The following is an 18,192-nucleotide window of genomic DNA, read 5'->3' as shown; positions in this document are numbered from 1 at the left end:
TGAATTTGGATCACTTTTCAGCTCTCTACCATCAAAATTTCAAAATTTCATAGTTCTAGCCATTTCGGTCAAAATATGGTTTTCACCCTTTTTTCACTCAATCTTTTAGCCCAAATTTGATGGTGGTAGTTTCTACTTACCCTACTCCTAAGTACTGAAATGAAACATGAAATAAAAACAAACAGAATGGTATAAAATAAAGTCAAAATAGAAAACAATACGGCACTCCAAAAGCATACAAAAAATTGAAGAATGAAATGCTTTTGGCTATCTCACTCACAACCCTCTTTACCTCTTGAGAATAGACCTAGCAAGTCCTCGACTTCTAAACTCTATCAAGCACTAAACCCCGTGTCTAGCTACTTCACTGCTAAAGTGTAAATGGAATGGAGAGACAAATCTTAGAAAAAGAACGCTCTAAATATGCACTAGGTCACTCACCATCTATGGATTCGATCCTCACCAGTGGCACCAATGTTAGCGGGTCGCCGCGACGTACATGTGTAGCATAGCGATCTGGCACTAACATAATGTCAATACTCAGGGAAGTGACTCAGATGGGGCATGGAGACTCTTTGAGATCGTCAATCTCAAGAAGCGAACCTTAACAAGAAAACCAACACTCAATGATTAGGGAAATATGCCTATGTTCTTTCTCACAGCTCTAGGTCATCACGCCATTTTGGCACTCGAACAGACTCAAAATGCAATGAAACTTTAGGAGGAGGTCTAGGATACCTAGGGACACTATCCTACCAAGTCTAGTCGCAATCCGACAAGGTACCAAGATCACAATCCATAATGAAACAGGTCCTAAAAACTGCAACAGAACTATCCAGAAGGTGGCCCTATGGTTTAAGAACACTCTCCTATGGTCAAAATGACTAAAAACAATGATTTAAGCACTCAAATATCTAATTAAGGCTCACAAACGCGTAGTCGCGAACCACAGCAAAACTGAGAATGTTTACACTTAATTGAAAGAGCAAAGAGAGAGGAACGTAATGCAAGTTTCAAAAGTGAAAATGGATCACCCAATCATTAGTTGTGATGATTACAAATTGGAGATGCTTCGTAGCTTGAGCGTACGTTTTTAGAGCTCCTTTCTTCTCTGAAGATAAGCCTCCTTTCACATTAAAGTTATTGACCTTAATACCTAAGACATTCTAAATGGCCAGTGACCGTCTCACATGGACCTTTACAATATCATGACATCAGCAAAACTGAGAATGTTTACACTTAATTGAAAGAGCAAAGAGAGAGGAACATAATGCAAGTTTCAAAAGTGAAAATGGATCACCCAATCATTAGTTGTGATGATTACAAATTGGAGATGCTTCGTAGCTTGAGCGTACGTTTTTAGAGCTCCTTTTTTCTCTGAAGATAAGCCTCCTTTCACATTAAAGTTATTGACCTTAATACCTAAGACATTCTAAATGGCCAGTGACCGTCTCACATGGACCTTTACAATATCATGACATCAGTACAACTTAGGAAATTGACCTGCTACTTTGGAATCAAGATTTACACTGAGTCTCACTACACTAGCTCAACAAAATAATAAGAGTACAAATGTGGTATGTCGGGCTAGGTGGGCGCTCGTTTGGTCTGTCTCGTAATAGAGGCCATGTGGACTCTATTGCCAATCTTTTGGGCCGGGTATACAAATATATATATATGTGTGTGTGTGTGTGTGTGTGTGTGTGTGTGTGTGTGTGTGTGTGTGTGTGTGTGTGTGTGTGTGAAGATGTAGCGTATTAAACTAGGCTTGGATGTGAAAGTGTGCATTCTATGGGATATGTGCAAGCCCATTCCCAAATATCTCGATCTCAATATGGGAGAGTATGGTGCCTTTTGGCAAGAGTTGGCTTTTGTTTTGTTTTCCAATGTCTGTTATAAATGTCGAAAAATTGGACACTATGCTAGGAATTGAAGTGGCTCGCAATCGGGCAGTCAAGACGACCTGGAGACGTGTTTCCAGGGATATCATGCCAAGGCTGAAGTGGCCCGCAATCGAGCGGTCAAGACGACCTAAAGACGTGTTTCCAGGGATATCATGCCTCTTGAGAGCTCCACCAAGCCAGCGGAGGAGAGTTGTGACAGTGAAAGGAATCAGGGTGTCATAAGCAAAGAGTTTGAGAACCCTTCAGAGGAGATGGAGGATAAGCCTGAGCGCCCCGCAATTGGGATGCAAGATAAGAGAGAGCCGCTCGTCGATTCAACCATGGAGACTCAGGCGTCCATTGAATCTTCCTAGCGTGTCACTAACGCATGTGAATTACATGTCCAAAAACTTAGATGTCATTGTCCATGTAATAGAGTTTGTGGGTCCTACGACCACTAGTAAAAGTTTGCTAAAAAGAAAGAAAAAAAAAGTGATGTTGATTATTCTAGTTTCGGTCTGGTGGTCAAGGGTGTGTTGTGGTAGGGAACGCTCCTTGGTGGCAACCCAAAGCCATTGTAAGCTCCCCTTTGCCTTGGTTGTCGGATGGTCTCAAATTGGCACCCTTTATCAGCCAATGTATTTGTTCATTGTAGCTGGGCTTCTAGATGTTGTTGTGGCTCGGAAGAATCATGGCTTCCATCTATAAATTTTTTGGTTTCTTACTATATATATACACTAACTATGGTCAATTTTTTTTTGGTGCGTGTGTTGTTGGGGGGGGGGGGGGGGGGGGGGGGGATGCAATAGTCCAACGCTTGCCGTGTGACAAAGCTAGATTGGAAGATTGGCATTAGCCCAAAGACAAAGCTTTTGCACTTCCCAAAACATTGGGTACATATAACAAGCTAATTCACAAAGCTAATTGGTGAACTCCGCTCATCAAATTGTGGAGGGTGAATTGGTCATAAGAGAAGTGGTTGAAGAGTGTAAACAACATTTGGGTGGTAAATTGGCCAAGCTCCATGAAGGCATCCACATGGAAGGTGCTATGGTGTGCTATTCCAAAAAGAATAAGATTTTTGCTAAGCTTGGTAGTTTGGGTGCAAAGCAGCTTCGAAGGATCCCTTGCATTTGTTCAGAAATTGTCCTTCCACACAGAGTCTTATCATCAAAGTTTGCAAATGGGTAAAGGCTTTGAAGATACTTTTCTTTAGGAACAACCTGGTTCTAGGAGGGAGAAGAGTTTGAAACCAAGAAATTCTAGTGTGCACGCAAATAACCAGATACCGCTCTTTGAAACAGATATGGAAATCTTGGAACCTTCGGATCTTTTGAGAGAAAAAGAGTGGTAGCTCAATTCAATGACATATTGAGGGAGAGCATTGAGCTCATATATTTGCCACTCTGATGCCCTTGACATTCCAAGATTGAAAAATTAGCTCCTCCATCATTGAGAGGGTGGGACAAACTCCTCGACATCCAACAAAACTTCCTTTGTATTCTCCCTCCCCTCCATTTCACTATAATGAGAGCCTTCTTCGTCTTTGAGGCTATCTATAGTATATATCTATATCTATACTATATATAATGGAGCTTAAAATTTTCAAGGAAGGACAGGGCCTCCATGGTGTCACTCATTGGTTCACTTTAAAGAAAACCTTACAAAACATATAATCTAAAATACCAAAGTAAACGGCAAGATTGTAAAAAATGACAAGCTTTCAAGAATCTATTGTCAAAATACTTTCTACTCTACATAGAATAAATGTTCCAATTTAAATGCACATAAGAAAATAAGGATAATTTTAGTGACAAGATCAATATTAATATTTTTTAAAAATTTCTAGAAGTTTGTATTTCTTTAAAGAGATTATTTAAAAAAAACAAAAGCTTGCATGATGTTGACTTGGGGTAAACTGGCTCGGAGTACATGCATGCAAATGAAGGGGTTGTTATCTACATTATTGAGAGAGAGAGAGAGAGAGAGCATTTTGTGTGTGTGTGTGTGTGTGTGTGTGTGTGTGTGTGTGAGAGAGAGAGAGAGAGAGAGAGAGAGAGAGAGAGAGAGAGAGATTTTACCATTGAGCTCATAGGCCCGTCAAATTTCCAAGATATTATGGTTTTCTTTGCATTATAATGTATGTTTAAGAGAGTAGCTAATGTTTTTCACCCATAGAAAATGGATAAAATGATTGACAAAGACCAACCTTCAAATTGACATCCTAAATGGGAAGAGACATTGCCAGTTCTAGGATATTTTATTCTTTTTATTTTTAAGAGTTAAATTGTAGGCCATGCTTAAAAATCTGAAAATTCTCTTGATTTTGATAGGTAAGGGTGCCTATGAAAAATCAACGAGAGAGAGAGAGAGAGAGACAGAGAGAGGACAATTTTTTAGCACCCAACGAATGACGCGGTAAGGAGAAGGGGGGAGAGAGAAAAGAGAGAGCAAAATGTTCAAAGGTGTAGGAACAATTTAAAAAGACGTTAAAAAGCTACACAACAAGTCTTTGACAAAAGTGAATATATTTGGGAAGGATGAGAGAGAGAGAGAGAAGAAGAAGAAGAAGAAGAAGAAGAAAATTTTTAATGACATTGGAACAATCCCAAAAGATATATCAAACAACTCGGGTGAGTAAAGTTATTTTTGTTTCATCTTTCGACTCTGTGTGTGTGTGTGTGTGTGTGTGTGTGTGTGTGTGAGAGAGAGAGAGAGAGAGAGAGAGAGAGAGGTTTGCAGAGAGGGGGGGGGGGGGGGGGGGGGGGGATGAGGAGAACATAGAAATTTTGAATGTCATAGTTATTGTATTGCAATAGGCCTCAAGACCAACGTGACAAATCTTTGATACACACACACACACACACACACACACACACATATATATATATATATATATATATATATATATATATATATATATATATATATATATATATATATATATATATATATATATATAGAGAGAGAGAGAGAGAGAGAGAGAGAGAGTTAACTTATGTGTGTCATTTCTATATCATTACAATTTTATCACATGTTCCAAATCTTTGAAATAATTTTAGATGTTTTTCTATGATGTTAGAATATTCTATATTTTCTTTATTGACATGAAAAGTTTCCTAAACTACTTCTCCACACGTTACTCTCCCCTTCTACCCTTGCATAGTGTTGACGAGAGCGATGGCCACGTCTGTGTCCCCCTTGACTAAGCAATGTCTCTCTCTCTCTCTCTCTCTCTCTCTCTCTCTCTCTCTCTCTCTCTCTCTCTCTCTCACACACACACACACACACACACACGCATGCACACGCACACGCACACGTACACACACTCTCTCTCAAGCCCGAGAACCTTCTGGCACCTATCCTATGTGGACAAAATGACCTTCACTTTGTTGATGTATCTACAATGCACATCTCCTTTCCTTTAAGATGCACACCAAAAATACTATTAATCTCTATCATCTGCAAATTAGAGCATTTCTTGACTATGTTTATATGATTTATCTCCTATTAACGTAGTTTGAGACCAAATAATCTAGACTCTCAACCGCTAAGTTTAGTCAATCCTTCTCCAAACACTATTCACAAGGAGTCATCTTGTTGTATAGCTTAAATCACGCACACACACACGCACGTGCACACACACAATGTTGGTTTAACATCACCAAAATAAATGGTTGACAAATACTATCAAATGAGTTTAGAGAGAGAGAGAGAGAGAGAAGAAGAAGAAGAAGAAGAAGAAGACAAGATACCTAAAAAATATAGCCAAGGAGTCTTCATTCTTGAGCACAAGTGCTTACATGCTCGCATACTTTCTTGAGGAGGGAGAGGAGGTGGGATTTTTAATATCATGGAAACAATCACAATGACCTGTGTGTGTGTGTGTGTGTGTGAGAGAGAGAGAGAGAGAGAGAGAGAGAGTCGTTGTTCATAAAGTTTAGATACTTGGCCGTAGCAACGGGCAGGTCACATACTAATCCACAGCAACAACTGATTGAGAAATAGACATATTTGAGATATTTAGATCCAATGGATTCTTAGCGCAATGCTCAAGATAGTTTGCATTGTTTACCTAGCTCACGGAATTCTCAAATGGCTTACTACAGTGCTCCCCAAACGATACAATAAACTTAAGCAATCCTTGTAGAGTAGTATCCACACCCCCAAGATTAATCCCAACAATTTAGCCATGTTACCACTTTACAACAAAAGGTGAAAGAAGATGGAAAAAGATGGCTGCAATGTGGTAGGGCAAAAAAATAGAGTGGCATCCACACCCCCAAGATTATTCCCGAGTGTATAGCCATGTTACTACTTTACAACAAAAGATGAAAGAAGATGGAAAAGGTGGTTGTGATGTGGTAGGGTAAAAGACTCTGGAAAAAACTTGCGCCTTACTGTGTCACTGACATGAAATGCAATCATTAGACCTTTAATCACTTTGGAAACTCCTTCAAATTCCTTCTCAAGAAACGTTCTCTATAATCAATTGTCTTTGTCGTTTGTGATTTTTTTTTTTTTTTTTGCAAAACTCACAATTGTGAGTGGATAGTATTAAGAACATCGGAAATATACACCAACCTCGAGCTCGGCACCGAGCCTTGAGGCTCAAAGGATTACAAGTTTTCTGCTTGACATAGAGACCACAACTACTCCTAGGATTTACTTATTACAAGGTGTCATGTATTGTTCTAGACCAGTCCTCTAAGGCTTTTTGCCTCCGATCATGTGGATCGTCACTCTGCTCTCTTGTATTATTTCACCAACACAGCCAGATCCCCCTCAAACACGCGGCGGTTCCTTGCTTGCCAAATATGGTGAAAGAAGTAGTACTTGATTATTTGAGTGCAGACAAGAAGAGCAGGACTTCCCAACCTGTTACTACCAAAGAACATATCATTTTTGAAGAACTTAATTTTCCATGTCCTTCGAATCCACTTGCATATTTTTCCAGCCATGCCACTGATTGCCTGGCATCCTATGAAAAGGCGGGCTAGATCTTCACTAGCTATTCTGCACCCCGAGCAACGGTTGGACCCGATTCCTCTTTCTTGTATCTTCACGCCCGTCGGCAGAGCATCCCACATCACTTTCCACAAAAATATCTTCATATACTGAGGCCACCTTGGCTTCCAGATGTTCTCCATGACTCCCTCCCACCGTTTTTCCGTCCAATGCCTCTTCCATAATTTGTTGAGGGGGCTACACCAATTAGCCTCGTGCATTGATGCATGGTAAATGCCTTTAGAATGTGGTTTACAAAAGAGGCTACTCCCGGGCCATTCCCAAGTGTCCCATTCAAAGTTGGATTCACAAAATTGGCATCACCACCTTATCAAGCTCTTTCATCACCCTGTAGACTAGTAAGATCTCAAAGCCATTCAGTTGAAATTGGGTGGCTAAAGAGTCAACAGTTTTCGAGCACTCCCTGTTGCCATCCCAGAATTGCTCAAGTCGAACGAGCCCCTTATTATTCACATTCCTGGACATTTCTATCCAATAGGGGCTATGCGATGGCCCCAATATTTTAGAGAGCCAAGGGGACCATTGCAAAATGGAGTTCTTAAAGTATCTGGTTGCTTCCCCCCATTCCAAAACCTCAGCTGCACTTTTGTACTTCCTCATCAGCTCCCCTGAGAGTCCACCAGATCTAAGATAAGACCACTTCGGGACGAGAAGTTTGTCGTGCATCAGAACCCCCTTCCACTTTTCCCCTTTCGATCCCATTTTTACTGCATCAAGCATTCCTTGGTCATGATAGCCCAAAGCTTGGTCCTGTTTAGCCAATGAGACCATAAACTTGGCACAAAGGGCCTCAGCATGGGGTACAGGGTTAAGAATGCCGAGCCCTCCTTGGTCTAGCGGGCGAGCAACTATCTCCCATCTAGCCCACTGCCATGGCCGGGAGGTTTTCGTCTGGTTCTTCCAAAGAAACCTTTCCACTGGTTTTAAGAATTCTTTCCAATTACACTTAGCCATCTTGAGCACTGAGCTGAGGAAAGAAATATACGGGATCATAAAAGCATTAATCACTCTAATCTGGCTTTGGAAGGGGAGGAGAACAAACTCCCATCTTCTCATTTTTTAACTTATTTTTTCAAGGACCCATTGAAATCTTTGCCTGTGGGTTACGTCCACCCCAACGGGGGCTCCCAGGTGTCTGAATACACTCCCTTTTGAGATCTCTCATGTCCATACTACAAAGTCAAAAGAGTTGTTCTCCGACAGGGATATTAGTCTTGACTTCTCTGTATTGCAACCTTGGATCCCGAGGCCACAGAAAATGTTTGCACAATCTCCAGAGCTCTCCTGACAACTTGAGGGCATGCCTTCAAGAATAGGAGCGAATCATCTGCGAACATTTTGGCCAGTAGCTGGTCGTTACCCGGAAATGCCAGACCTTGAATTTCTCCCCTCGCAGCACTGGCTTCGAGCATCGTAATGAGAGGATGCGACCTGATGGCAAAAAGCAAGGTGGCCAGGGGACATCCTTGCTTAATAGACCTTTTAACCTCAAAAGAGCCCACAATTCTGTATTAAACAGGAGCTCTGATTGGCTGCCAACGCCTAGTGTGCGTATGAGGCGACAAAGGCGAGGCCCAAAGCCTAGAGCTCCCATGACTTCTTCTATATAGGACCATTCTATTCTATCATAGGCTTTGTCGAGGTCCCAGCTGCAGCAAGATGCACTCTTGCTTGGAGAAGGATGCATACTCTATTCCTACCATTGCTGCCAAGATATTGTCATATATAGATCTCCCTTTAATGAACCTGTGTTGACGGGGAGAGATGATCCGATTTAGGAGGGGGGCAAGTCTGAGAGCTATTGCCTTGGCAATAATTTTGTATGCTACTGACATCATCGTAATGGGATGCCAATGTCTAAGTTGAGAGCAGCAGGTCTATTTGGGAATGGGCTTGATAAGCCCTCTCTTAACACTTGCATCCAACAACTCTTCGAAAACAGCTTGATTGGCCATCCGTGTGACTGGACCCTTGAGATCATTCCAAAATTCCCTGAAGAATTCAGCCGTTAGTCCATCCCAACCGGGGGACTTTTCATTGCCAAGAGCTTTTAGTGCCGTTGGGCATTCCTCCTCAGAGAAGGCCTTTTCCATGCGGTTGGCTTCCTCCTGGGGAACCTTCTTTTCAACACTCCCAAGTAAAGATGCTCGGGCTTCTTCCACTTCCTGAGATTGGGTCTCTGGCTGGTCGATAATCTGGCTGAGATACTTGAGCATAAGTCCAGTCATCTCATCTTGGTTTTTAATTGTATTCCCTTTCTCATTATTTAACACTTGCACGCGGCCTCGACTCTTCCTCACTTTCAGAGCCCTAAAAAAATGTGCTTGGCTAGAAGGCTCTGGTTGAAGGAAAGTTTCCCTAGAGAGAAATCTCGCCTTCTTGATTTCCTCCAGCTGTTCGTTGGCCAGGTGAGATTTAGCTTCAAGCCATCGCTTGTGCTCATCCTCGGTAGCCAATCCGGCAGCCTTCCTAGAGGCTAATTGCGCTACCTCCTCTGTGAGATGTTTGATTTGTGCTTCATTGGATTTTTTAACCCGAGGATCCGAAGTTTTGATAGCTTTTGAACACGCATAACAAATATATTCCAAGCACTAGGTTTGTTCATCCCCACGTCTTTCTTGAGCTTTCCCAACGCTTTCTTGGTGATGCTTCTGAAGAGAGGGTCTTTGAACAAGTGTGTCCCTGTAACAAGAAGCTTTTTCTTCCCTCTCGAGGATTGCCCCCCCCCCCCCCCCCCCCCCCCCCCCCCCCCCCCCCCCCCCCCCCCCCCCCCCCCCCCTCCCCTTTATCTTTCTTGAGTTGTAAGTGTTATGGCATGTGATCGAAGAGGCTTCTTGTTGAGATTACCTTCATCTCTAACGTCGATGAGATCCAGTCAGCTTGATGAGAGCTAGTAGCATCTGTCCAGTCGGGAGGCAGTGCAGGCGTACTGAAGGCTTGTGTAGGTGAATCCAGGCATGTTGTTCCATGGGCCCACTTCCCACAAGTCAATCATAGCTCACTTCTCACATAAGCTCAGCCATTTACACTTTTCTGAGCCAGCCAGTAGACTGGCGGAGCCTGTTTTGTCCTTGCTTTTCTCGACCATATTGAAATCTCCAACCATTAGCCACTCCCCTTCAATCGGAGTATCCCTGAGCTGCATCCACAATTTAGCTCTATCCTTTGCGTTGCAAGGGCAGTAAACATTTACTCTGGTGATAGGTTGATTGTCCCATCTGATTCTAACACCAAGGACTCTTCCGGAGGGGTGGTTTAGAACCATCTTTGGCTCCAAGTCTCTGTAAGCAATGAACAAGACACCACTAAAACCGTTGCTTCCTTCCCCATAAAAGATAAGTTTTTTTCCTACAACCTGTTTTCTCTTGCTACGAGCATCCAAATGGTGCTCTTGGATGGCCCAGCAATTGACTGTCTTCTCTTTCTTCACTTCTTCCAAGAAGAGAGTGCCTTTCTTCCGGATTTTTAATCCCTTCACGTTCCAAAATTGAATAGAGAGAGTATCTATCATTGGGAAAGGGGGACAAATTCTTCTGCCTCTGGGAACTCTTCAACAGAGATCCCATTCAGGTTGTCCTCTTCCATTCGCTCCTTTTCTGTTGGAACTTGCATTGTATCCAGCTTAGACATGGAAAGGTCCTCTTAATTCATCTTCCCCAAAACTTCGAATATATTGTCGTTTGTGATTTTATAGACTTGTAACATTCCACCAAGTTGAATTGTCATGAGAGCATGATTCTTCTAGAAACTCCTCCCAAGTGTCATGCCTCTTTGCAACTCTTTCATTGAGGGAGCAGCGTCAGAAACCTCCAACCACTTGAGAACCACTTAGAGTGAACAAAAATTTGTCTCTTTACGAAGTCAAACTTGTCAAATTCATTCAGATACAAAAGTTCAAAAATGTATTTGTGCATGGCTTGAAATTTTCTAGCAAAGGAATCATAGCATTTTATTAAACGCACATTCAAAAAGAAATGTGGCTTGAAATTTTCTAGCAAAAGAATCATAGCGTGTTATTTAAACACACGCACATTTGAAAGGAAATGCCAAAAAATGTAAAGTGTTTTTTTGTTCCCCCCCAAAACTCACAATGGTGAGTAGATTTATATTAGCATAACCAAAAAATTACAAATTTTTTCCATACTCGTGACGATCCATAACATCTTCAAAGGATCAAAGATACATCGGTTGATAGGGGAGCCACCCCATGCCAAAGTATAAGTCCCCACCTTTACCCATGCATTGCAGTGCCCATGACCGTGCTCCACTCATCAAAGTTTATCTGTTTTCTTGGATTATCATGAACTTGTTGGAATTAGGGTTGTAGAGAAACGCACACAGCTTGGAGGAGACGAAGAAAGCTCAAGGCACACAATAGAGAGTATATTATTTAGTGTGCAATGGAAAGATAGATAGCCCTAGAGTGATGGGCGTATATACAATGCACGGGGGGAAAAACCTCCTAAAGAGGGAAAAAATGTCTCGGCGGTCCTAGTGTGTTCACACACATCACTACCACATGTATATGGTAACAAATCCCCCCTGGAGTGATTCCGTGAACGAGAGATGGCACATGAGTAAAGGGAAGTGCCATGCCCTGAGGACACGATCAGTCTACAAAGGGCAGTAAGCCCAAAGCTTTGCGGAAAGCTTCAAGCTTCTCACGAGACAATGCCTTTGTGAAAAGATCTGCAAGGTTGTCCTGTGTTGGCACATAAGCCAAGCTGATCTCTCCCTGCTGCTCTGCTGAGAGCCTCTCCCTAACGTAGTCGTAATGCACCTCAATGTGCTTTGTGCGAGCATGAAAAACTGGGTTCCTCGCAACTGCCAATGCGCTCTGACTGCCAGTGTAGATAGTGTTGGCAGTGTACTGTCCAACACCCAAATTAGCCATAAGGCATCTGAGCCATACACACTCAACTGTAGCTGTTAAGACTGTCTTGTACTTAGCCTCACACTTCGAAGTGGCCACAGTAGGTTGCTTCTTGCTCAACCATGATATACATGAACTTCCAAGCATGAAACAAAAACCTGATATGGACACTCGCGTGTCAAAACAACCAGCCCAATCTGAGTCCGAAAAAGCATGTAAGTCTGGCGGCAATGATCCCCCCTTGGGATAAAACAAGCCAAGATGTAAAGTGCCACTAAGGTAGCGGAAAATCCTCTTGACAGCCTACCAATGATTAGACCCTGAGCTATACATAAATTTGCTGACCTATGAGATTGCAAACTGGATATCTGGCCTCGTGTTGCATACATAAATGAGGCATCCAACAGCAATTTGGTAAATAGTGACATCAGCAGGATCGTCAGCATCATATAGACTCAACTTCAAACCTGTTTCCATGGGAGTGGCAATAGGTTTGCAATCCTCAAGTCCAAACTTACATAGCAATGTTTCTATGTAACTTTTCTTACACAAAGCAATACCACCATCACACTGCTTAAACTGTATACCCAAGTAATGATGCAACAGCCCCAAATCTTTCATCTTGAAAGTAGCATTCAAATCAGCCTTAAATTCAGCAATATGTCTCTCATTTGGTCCAGTGATCAGCAAATCATCGACATAAAGAACCACAATGAGAAGTACATCATCCTCACGCTTTACATACAATGTGCTTTCTGTTGGACTGTTACGAAAACCTTGTTTAACCAAATGAGTGTCAGTTTTCTCATACCAAGCACGAGGAGATTGCTTCAACCCATACAAAGCCTTGTTACGTTTGCACACTTTGTCCTCTTGTCCTTTTATGACATAACCGCGAGGCTGCGTTACATAAACTTCCTCAAATATGTCACCGTTCAAGAAAGTAGTAACAATGTCTGATTGATGTACATCCCAACCATAATGAGCTGCCAATGCACATATAAAACGCACAGTAGTCATATCACAAGTGGGAGCAAAAGTCTCTTCATAATCTATGCCTTTTTGCTTTGCATAACCCTTTGCAACAAGTCGAGCCTTATGGCGATCAATCTCACCAGTCGGCTTGCGTTTCAACTTGTAAACCCACTTCGTACCAATGGCCTTTTTGCCAGGAGGCAAATCACATAAAGTCCATGTGTCATTTTCTATGAGTGCATCATATTTTGATTACATTGCAACCATCCAATTTTCTGAATTCTGTGCTTCATCAAAAGAAAGAGGCTCCTCAACATCATGTAAGCTAGACACAGCCAAAGCATAACAATCTAATGCATAAGATGCATGGCGAGAACCTGAACGAGTACGACTAGACAAAGGTGCATCCAATTTACTGTCACGCAAAGTGTGCACCAGCCATTTTGGCATACCTCTAGCCTGCTCATTCTCAGCCCTTTCCTCATCAAGTACATCATGTACATCTGCATCAGTAATAGGCTGATCTAGAACATTTTCAGAAACCCCCATAGGCTGTACATTTGCCTCATTGGAACTTACATTCGTATTTCCACCACCTAAAAGAGTCAACAAAGTGTCATAAATGTCCTGTTAGCTTACATTACTGTCTCTAGTACATGACACCAAGGGCTGAACAGAATCTTCCACAAACACTACATTCGGAGAAACCAAAATACGTTTTGTTTGCGGATGATACAACCTGTAACCTTTGCTTTCAGCACTATAACCAACAAAAATACATTTGACAGTCTTATCATCCAATTTTCTGCGTTGCACTTGTGGCACCAAAGCATATGCCAAACAGCCAAAAACACGCATGTGCTCAGTAGAAGGCTTTCTATCATGCCATGCTTCATATGGAGTGATAGACTGCAAAGCTTTCATAGGACACCTGTTAAGTACATAAGTGGCACACATGATGGCCTCAAGCCAAAAATAATGCGGCAAAGCTTGGCTTTTGACCATACATCGTGCCATTTCCGTCAGTGACCTGTTTTTCCTCTCAGCAACACCATTTTGTTGAGGTGTATAAGGCACTGTACATTGGTGTTTTATCCCACGACAAGCCAGAAATGCATTAAATTCATGAGACATATACTCCCCCCCTCGATCGGAATGGAGGGTGCCCATAGTACATTTCGAAACATTTTCAGCCATAGCCAGAAATTGTTTGAAGCACATAAAAACTTTGGACTTTGCTTTAAGCGGAAATACCCATGCATGCCTGGAGAAATCATCAATGAAAGTCACGAAGTACATGTAATTGCCCAAGGACGGAGTTTGCATGGGCCCACAAACATCACTATGCACAAGCTCCAACCTGCATGTGGCCCGAACTGAACCATCCTTTGGAAATTTAGAGCGCTGCATTTTAACCAAAATACAGCCTTCACAAACATGTTTGACAGGTGCTTCAAGAGGCGGCAAAGAAGCAACCATATCAGATTTCTACAAACGCAGCAAACTGGCAAAATTCAGATGACCAAAATGTGCATGCCAAAGTTTTGCATCTGAAATAGCCCTTGAATCTGCAACAGCATTTGCAAAATTTTGTCCACACTTGTCATACAAAGTGAGCTTATACAGCCCACGGCACAAAAGGCCAGATGCAACAATTTCATCACCAAAACTAAGATCATGAACTGTACATCTGTCATCCACAAATTTGACTACAAGTCCAAGTCTAGCAAGTGCGGATACAGACAAGAGATTCTTCTTGATCCCAGGTACATAAAGTGCATCAACAAGTGTGAAAGAACTGCCATCAGCAGCAGTCAGCACAATCTTTCCAACTCCTTGAACTGGATAAGAGGCATTGTTGGCACAAGTGACTGAATTCCCATGAGGGACAGACTCGAGAGAGGTAAACAATTCACGATGTGAGGTAATGTGCTTTGTAGCACCACTGTCGAAATACCACACATGTGAATCTGCAGCAACTGACAAGCATGCATCATGGACAGCAGGATTGTAAGTACACTCTACGCTAAAAGCCCATTCTGCATCAACATCGGCATTACAGTCTCCTTTCACAGAAGACTCAACAATGGCTGCATTTGTAGTGGAACTAGCATTTGCAGTGGAACCACCCTCTTTCTTCTTAGCCTCTTTGGCCTTCAACTTAGGACACGACTTGATCAAGTGATCATTAGCTTTACAATAATGGCAACGCGTCTTCTTTTTTCCCTTATCACCAGAATTGCCAGACGAAGTGCTGCCAGCAAAAGCATTAGGAACAGAATTTTTGCCACTCGCAGCAGAACCATAAGAAGTGGCTGCATTGCTGTTACCACCCTTTCTTTGAGAAGCAACAAAAGCCTGTTCAACTGCACGCTGCCTAGTCCTGTTTTTTCTAGAAAGTGACTCTTGCAACAGCAATGTGCATAATGCATCAAACTTGACAACTTCTGGATTTCCTTGGGTCATAAATCTCCAAGTACTAGCAAAAGTCTGGTAAGTATCTGGTAAGGCATCAAGAACAGTCTGCATAAGTGAACTGTCTGAAATGACTTTACCTGCAGAAATAAGCTGTTCATTGATATCCTTGACACTAGCAAGGAAAGTGTCCATATCATCTTCCTCATGCATAATCTTCGACTCCAGCTCTTTACGCAACAAAGCAATTTTAGCCTCATTACGACTTGCATAAAGACCAGTCAAGATATCCCAAGCCTGTTTTGCAGATTTCGCTGAACGGATGTGAGGAACAATGGTGCGCTTCACAGACAACGCAATCAATGCATGAGCCTATGCATCCTGAACATCCCAACGAGCTTGTTTTGTCGTAGGCAAAACAACTCTAACAGCAGAAATCCTTGCAGCAAGACCTGCAACATCCTCAACATCGCCTACATCCTCAGAACCAGGACGTACATCAATGCCCTGCACAATGTTCCAGACGCCCTTTGACACAAGTACATGTTGCATCATATAAGCCCACATAGGGTAGTTGTCCCCATCCAACCTGTCCTCAGCAGCAAATATCTTGAACACATCTGTGTTGTTGTTGTCAGCCATGGTAAATCCTGCACCTGATGTGAAAACTACCCAAAAATACGAGAAATGGAGCGGGAACAACACGTGCTATATAGCACAAACCGTAAAAGACTATAAGGCACCTGTTATGCAAAAAATGGCACTGACAAAAATTCTGCACAAAATGACAAAATAACCTGTGTAGTGCTGCCTGTAGTGGAAACGGAGGCCAAAATGAGCCCTAATCAAAAATCTGAGCAGACCAGGCTCTATGAAGTCTCCTGAAGTATTTGTCGACCTGCGAACGCTCGCCAAAGCTCACTGAAATCAGAGAAAGTGAACAGGCGTGTACTGGAGCAGCATGCGACTAAGCCCGGGAGGACGCAACCTGCTCTGATACCAATTGTTGGAATTAGGATTGCAGAGAAACGCACACAGCTTGGAGGAGACGAAGAAATCTCAAGGCACACAATAGAGAGTATATTACTTAGTGTGCAATGGAAAGATAGATAGCCCTAGAGTGATGGGCGTATATACAATGCACGGGGAAAAAAAACTCCTAAAGAGGGAAAACATGCCCCAGCGGTCCTAGTGTGTTCAGACACATCACTACCACATGTATATGGTAACAGAACTTAGCTATTTCTATGGTGTTCTCTATGCATGCTCGTTGCATGATTCATGCCTAGAGAACTTGTTCATGAAATTCTCTAGAACTTGGTGAGACAATTATCAAGAAAAGATGCAATTTTTATATGTAATTATTGAATGTATTTGACATATAGAAACATGTAGATATCAAAGAGAGGTTTTAGCTGGGTCTGTGGACACAAAATTTTGACAAAAGTCGATTTTGGGAAGGGTTGTCTTGTAATTTGACTTTGATAGCTTCTCTACTAGAGATATTCTTATCATAATCATACCAATTTTTTTACCCTTTTTTTTAGTCTTTTGCTTTGTTTAATTAGCTCTCTCTTATTTTCTTTAGTCAAGTGTAGCCTATATGCTATAATTAGCTAAAAATAGTAAATTGTTCTACCGTAAAAAGCAAGACCTCAATCTAATCTAATTTCACATAAAATATAGATTCTTCAATGTGAAATCATCCTCTTCAAGAAAAAATCAAAAAATCATATTGGCTTTTCAAAAAGCAATTTCGCTTCATTGAAGCACTCTGGCTTTTACAAAGAAGATGGCTCCAAACATAATCATAATTTTCATGACAAACACTTAAAAATAATAGAGAGAAAAATTTTGAAACCATGATTGATCACAATGAGCTCTCAAACACATAATTGCATGGGTGGAATGGAGAAGCAGCGAGATTGACAAGAAATTGTTTTGATACCAAGCAGGCTCTGTAACTACAGTCTTCAGACTTTGAAAATATTCAATTTTACAAGGCCTTTTATTCAATTTTTCTCTAATGGTCTACATTGGCCATGTTCTTAGACAATTCTTTTTTTTTTTCCAAACTCACAAATTCTGAGTGATAATTTACATAAGAAGCCATGCTCATTCCGAGCCATCACATCAACCACCATCTCCACCACCCACAATCAAACATACCATATACATTGGCTGATGAAGGGTGCCACCATATAGACGAGAAACGGTTGCCACCAAGGAGTGAGCCCTGCAACAACAACAGCACCCCCCTTGACCAACAATCCAGTGTCCAGGATATATAATGTGGAGAAAAACAAAGTTGTCAGAACCCTTAATTTCATTTCTTCTTTTTCTTTCGTTTAAGCAAACTAACAGTGTTAATCATAGTGCCTGAAACATGAATAACATGGCTGATAACATCAAGTTTCTGATTCTGAACACCTTTAGTACTTGAGCTAAGTTGACTAGAATCCATCGTTGCCTCTCCTGCTGGATTGGTAAGTGACTGGTTTTTTTTGTGACTTTGTCGTCACACCAATTGTCTTTGTGTTGGCCTCATTAGTAGGCGGGCCGCTAGGCGTCACTGGTCCATCTTGCATCTCCACCTATGGGCAAGCTTTCTCTTTAGCCGCCTCCATGTTCGATAGGACCTGTTCTTCGGTCTTATCTTCCGACCTAGGGATATCAATATTAGGCATGACCTCTTTAGTAACCCGTCTCCACGTTGTCTTGACCTGCAGATTTCGGGCACCATCTACCTCATTACAATCCTTAGCATAGTGACCAATCTTGCGGCATTTGTAATAGGTGTTCTGGAACGAAGAGAATGTTAACTCTTGCATGAAGTTGCCAAAACTGCCCATACTCAAGTCCAAATACTTGGGGATTGGCTTGCTCATATTCCAAAGGATACAAATTTTATCGTCCAAACCCAATCTTATCTGCTGCAGTTTCGGAGTGAATAACACCCCACCCAACTTAGCAGAGTCGATATAGTCATTCAACCATATAGGAAAGCCCTTAAAAGTG

Source organism: Adiantum capillus-veneris, chromosome 26 (assembly GCF_014529385.1).
Source record: "Adiantum capillus-veneris isolate H3 chromosome 26, ASM1452938v2, whole genome shotgun sequence".
NCBI classification, from domain to species: Eukaryota; Viridiplantae; Streptophyta; class Polypodiopsida; order Polypodiales; family Pteridaceae; genus Adiantum; species Adiantum capillus-veneris.
The sequence above is the reverse complement of the archived record's forward strand: the minus strand, read 5'-3'. Positions refer to the sequence as shown.